At 43.8% G+C, this 6,091-nt stretch overlaps 1 protein-coding gene across 1 annotated transcript in view; it reads right to left on the reverse strand.

Moving 5' to 3' along the window:
- Positions 1-3,561, reverse strand: part of LOC398339 (zinc finger protein) — a 28,906-nt gene extending 25,345 nt beyond the window's left edge. The window contains exon 1 of the mRNA XM_041576575.1: positions 2,340-3,561. The gene's annotated coding sequence lies outside the window, so the exon portion shown is untranslated. The remainder of the gene's footprint in view (positions 1-2,339) is intronic.
- Between the last annotated feature and the right edge of the window lie 2,530 nt (positions 3,562-6,091).

Genomic DNA, 6,091 nt, shown 5'->3' on the forward strand with positions numbered 1-6,091 from the left:
TTGAAAGGAAGAGAGAATGGTGTTTGAGCTGCAGAGAGACCCCCTTTGTACAGACAGACAGTCTCTTGTCAGTGTGCCAGTCACAGTGCCCCTCACCTCTCCAGTCAGCAGATAGATCATCTCCAGTGTCAGATTCACCATTCTCTCCTTCTTCCCCCGCTCCTCCTCCTCCTCATTTTTATCCTTCTTCTTCCCCTTCATCCCTGTGTCACTCGCTTCCTCCCACATTCCCATTGGCTCCTTGTGGAATATATAAATATATATAAGAAATAGTCCAATGGGTACACACTATGTGTAGCAACAAAACTTGGGTGCTAGTACAAAATAATACACTGCACCAAGAACAGCACTTCTGGGATTTAAAGGATAGGATTTTGTAGGCAATTATAAATAATATATGATGTTGGTGTCACATTGTGCTAAAAATAAATATCTTTGAAAATAGTCCCTTTATTGAAGTTCTCTGGTCCGTCTGTGTTTCAAATGAGGGGTTGGCGTGTCCTAACGGTCCCTGCCAGAAGCACAGTAGGAGGGGACAGCCAATCACAGCCCTGCAGTCACACAAGCACAGACAGGCTTCAGTTCCCTATCAGGTCCTGCTAGCTGCTGATTGGTTCCTGTCCTACAGTGCAGTGAGCTGAGTGCACAGCCTGGGAATTCAGGGAGCAGCAAGTGGAACAGATGGGAGACACTAGTAGGGTTTTACAGAAATTCTCAATAAAGTAGTAAGAAACTCTACTTTTTGAAGCACTTTCTTTCTATATCTAAATGAGTAAAATGTACTGGTACCTTCTTGTTTTTTTATATAAAATGTTTCCTTTATATAATTGGCAAACAAAAAATATGCATGCACAAAAAAAAAAAAAGATGTATTACTCATCATTTCAGTCTCACGCAGAGCCCTTCATCTGGAGTGAAAACCCAAAATGTTTATGTGCAGAATATAACAAATATCCATAGTTGTCATAGTTGTAGGATATTTCATAAATGTTCCTGGAAAATTATGCTAAGTACATAGATCTATATCTATTCTATCACTCTTTCAGTATTATTTTGTACAAACTAAAAGCTGACTGATCCTAGCCATACATGCCCAGGTTTAGTCTGGCAGTTTGGCCGTTATTGACCATATGCATGGCTAGTCAGTTGGCCAGAACAAAAAAAATAAAGGTACCTTTTCCTGCTGTTCCAATAGTTCAGGTTGTCAGAATGAATGATCAGAACAATAAAAGGTGGACTTATATGTGTACAGCTCCTTGTACAATAGCCATTCATTCAGTCCAGTGATCCCCAACCAGTAGCTCGTGAGCAACATGTTGCTCACCAACCCCTTGGATGTTGCTCCCAGTGTCCTCAAAGCAGGTGCTTATTTTTGAATCCCAGGCTTGGAAGCAGGTTTTAGATGCATAAAACTAAGTATACTGCCAAGCAGAACCTCCTGTAGGCTGCCAGTCCACATTGGGGCTACCAAATAGCCAATCATAGCCCTTATTTGGCACCTGAGGGATTTTTTCATGCTTGTGTTGCTCCCTAATTCATTTTACACTTGTATGTGGCTCACGGGTAAAAAAAGGTTGGGGACCTCTGATTCAGTCCATGGGTTGACCAGTCAGAATGTTATACAGGTTGGCCCAGTGTATGGCCACTTTGGGATGTGGAGTACAGAGGAATCGCTATACTGAGTACGTTTTGTGTATTTCTCTAGGAGGGCTATGAACAAACTCAGGGGGCTTCTCAATTGCACTTAATCTGAGTCTTATGAAAGGATTGTTATTAGTATTATTATTAGCACCAACATATTACACATTGCTTTATACAGACTGTTCACATGAGACGGTCATTTTCCATTCCAAAATAATTTTAGGATCGAAGGCAAAAGTTCTAATGCAGTGAGCGGATGGTAGGGAAACATATTAGTAAATATATAAAGAAAAATTATTAGATGTCAGTAGTGTCCCAATGTATCACTAGATGACTTGTCTGAGGGTCAGGTTAGTACATCATTATCTCACGTGCTGAGCAGTCTTGGGACATAAAACTATCCAGGGGGCTAAATAATCTATTGGGGGGTGTAAACTTCAGCCTAAAGGCCTCTAACTGGGCAGTGTTTCTCTACAGAGTCTGACATATGAGAACTAGGACTATGAACATTCCAAGCTGAGGCAACTGCCATGTGACAACACAATATGATAGAGCAGCGGCTCACACATCAGTAGAACCACCGTCCTCTCTACAGTTCAGTCCCAGAGCTACAGGACCAGCATTCAGTGCCCACACGGAGCATCATACCCAGAGTTGCAGACCCTCAGCCTCCCGTGCTGTGGATGACCCCCAATTACCTGCAATTCAGATATTCTGAAGATTTCTTTGTATTTCCATTCAAATCTCACTGACTTCCGGCAGGCATGGGATGCATTTCCTGTTTCCTAGCTAGGTGGTCACGTGGTGCGTTGACGCGTCGAACGTTCCAGGGACCGGAGAATATTATAATTGCACGTCAAAAAGAATACACCAAGCAATCTGGGATGGACTACATCGGAGTTACCGCCTCCAATAGGCAGAATCATGCGTTGAACAAACTGTGTCCCTGCTAATAAAAGACGTGGGTTATTTATTTTTAAATCTCCCACAATGCATTTGTGTCAACAACCGCGTCACGTGACAGACGAGCAGCCTATCGGAACTGCTCGTGCCCTGAGGCCGTAGGGAGGACTGAAATAAACCGAGATACGAATGGGCTTTTATCTGATACTGTCCACGGACTGTGTGTGACAGACATTAGCGCGTGTCATTCGCTTCCTGATATTTTTCTATATAGGCCTGACTTTTCATGCTGCCGAATTTGTAATAAAAAAAGATGCGCTGACATTTGTGACCACGCCCTTTTATGGCCACACCCCCTAAATACAACTTCAATTTGACTCAATTTGACAAGTTATGGGAAGTTTGAAGTGATTTCTGGCAGTTTTAGGAACATGATTTACGTGTTATTCCAGTTTTGCTGAATTGCCCTTTAAGCTCCCAAGAGACCTGCTTATTCTTGAATAGTTACAGTTGTATCTCAGTACAGTTGCTGAGTGTTCTGGCCTCTCTGCCAAAAAGCCTGTTTCATTAAGTTTTAGAAATGTTGTATCAGTTTAGTTGATCCCAGACAAACTGGAAACATTTCAGTAAGGAAAATCGTGACTTTCCCTCAAAAATCGGGACAGTTGGGAGGTATGCAGTGTTTTCATCTTTTCTAACCTGTTCCATTCAGCTTCGCGCAGCCCTGAGATATATCTTATTCTTTATATTAGAATATTTGTGAAAATACTGGCTCTACAGACAACTCAAAACACCTAGAAGTCACATCTCACTAGTTTCCTAGTAAATATGATTCTTTGGCATAGTCAACTGTAGAAATGTCCCCCAGGGTCACTTCCAGGTCAGTCCCTCCCACAAGGAGCCAATGGGAATGTGGGAGGAAGCGAGTGACACAGGGATGAAGGGGAAGAAGAAGAAGGATAAAAATGAGGAGGAGGAGGAGCGGGGGAAGAAGGAGAGAATGGTGAATCTGACACTGGAGATGATCTATCTGCTGACTGGAGAGGTGAGGGGCACTGTGACTGGCACACTGACAAGAGACTGTCTGTACAAAGGGGGTCTCTCTGCAGCTCAAACACCATTCTCTCTTCCTTTCAATATTTAGCACTACATCCCTAGGAAGAAGTCAGATGATGGGGGGGCCCTGCATGCCCCTGGCTCCGTCATACAGAAGGAAAATAACAAGAATGACAAGAAGATCCTGGAACTCATGTCCAACATCATCCAGCTGCTGACTGGAGAGGTGGGTACAGCGGCCCCTTATTGTTTAGTAACAGTGGATGATAATCCCTTTCTCTGGCTGGGGGATGACTGGAACATTGTGTGTGACAGGTTGCCATAAGGACTCATCATGTTTCCATCTATTTTTCCTTGGACGAGTGGGACTATATAAAAGGAAACAAGGACCTTTACAGGGAAGGGATAAAGGAGGAGGAGCTGCAGCAGCTCCGCCCACTGGGTGAGTAGTAGGTGCAGGGCAGAAAATATCTGAACCTTGTGTTTAACTGAACTTAAAGGAACAGTAACATCAAAAAAATGTGTTAGTATAGATTGAAAAAAAAACACCAAGACAAATTAAAATTTAAAATAGTAAAGCCTTTATTAAGAAGTAACTTACAGAAACTCCACTTCCGGTCATCTTCAGAAAAGGCAGCATAGCGACCATCCATTCTGCGGCGCTTGATTTCTCCATTCTGGCTGTTCTACTGACAGTGTGTCCCTCGAGCCATCCAGCCTCATCTGTCCATTGGGGGAAGCGTGGCCCGTGGTGTCAGTGTGCGCTCCGGCCAGAGCCGGACTGGGAGCAAAAAGCAGCCCGGGCAAAAAACAAACCAAGCAGCCCACGTATAAACATACACACACAGACACACACACAAAAAGAGACACAAACACAGAAAGATGCACACACAGAGACACAACACACACAAAAAGACACACAAACACACACACAAAGAAACACACACAGAGACACACAAACACAGAGACACACACAGACACAAACACACAAAAGACACACAAACACAGAGAGACACACAAAGAGACACAAACACAGAGAAACACACACAGAGACACACACACACAAAAAGACACACAAACACAGAGAGACACACAGACACACAAAGAGACACAAATACAGAGAAACACACACAGAGACACACACACACACAAAAAGACACACAAAAATAGAGAGACACACAGACACACAAAGAGACACAAATACAGAGAAACACACACAGAGACACACACACACACAAAAAGACACACAAAAATAGAGAGACACACAGACACACAAAGAGACACAAACACAGAGAAACACACACAGATTGTCAGTCCGGGCCTGGCTCCGGCAAAGCCCCCCGAGGCGGAGGCGAATAGACTGTGCTGAGCGCTGGCGGCCTCCCCCTCCCTGAAGCACCGGTTGCTGAAGAGAATGTCCCGCAACATTCCGACATCCAGCCACATGAAGATGCAGGAAGGTGGCGCTTCATCCGACGACTCTCCCTGATATGCGTGTGACATCGGTTCACACATTACTGAAACCAGCCGTGGTCAGTTATCCACTTGAGCATTTCATTCTCTCCCTCTCCCAAGCGACAGCGCCGGTTCCACTCGGAGAATCACACGCTGCACTGACTGACTGCAGGTGCTCAGCCAATCTGGGTCACACACTCACCTGCTCCGCACTTTTGTGCCCCCCACCCACCTCAGCTCAGTTTAGACTGTACATGTACCCTATGCCCCCAATCTGCCGCTGACAGGAACACACTGGCCTGTTGGGCACGGGGCTACTTCCTTGAAGATGAGGCATTTCACAGAGACATACCCAGAGAAGCAGAAATGGAACGTAGGAGCAAGCAAAGCAGTGGGTTGGTGGCAGTACAGGCAGGCCAGCATATGTGAGTGTGAGTGATTTATGGGAATGCGAGAGAGAGAGAATGAAATGCGGCAGATTGGGGGCAAATGTTTTTGATGTTACTGTTCCTTTAATAAAAGGGAACTCCACTGATCTGGGCAAAAGTATACAAGACAACTATCAGAACCTCATGTTTAACCAATATATATTGTAGCCCTGTTAGGAAATGCCCACCCCTCATTTGAAACATGGACAGGGACCATCGTGGATCCATGAGGAGCTTCATTAAAGGGGTGATTTTTAAAGATGATCATTTTAAGCCCAAAATAAAACCAGCACCATATATAATTAATTATTGCCTGCAAGATTAGAGGGTTCTTCTCCTATCTTATATGTCTGCCTTAGTGACAATGAAGCACCGAACAGCTTTGAAGGAGACATACAGAATAAGAAAAGAACCCTCTAATTTTGCAGGCAATAATTAATAATATATGAGTTTGTTTTAGTTGGGGCTAAAAATTAAAGAAGACATGTAGGATAATTTAAAATAAAAACCCTCATTTTGTGAGCAATAATGTGTACTATATGGTGCCGATTGTACTTTTGGGTATAAATGAATATTGTCTTTAAAAATAGCCCCTTTATTGGAGCTCC

Source organism: Xenopus laevis, chromosome 9_10L (genome assembly GCF_017654675.1).
Source record: "Xenopus laevis strain J_2021 chromosome 9_10L, Xenopus_laevis_v10.1, whole genome shotgun sequence".
NCBI classification, from domain to species: domain Eukaryota; kingdom Metazoa; phylum Chordata; class Amphibia; order Anura; family Pipidae; genus Xenopus; species Xenopus laevis.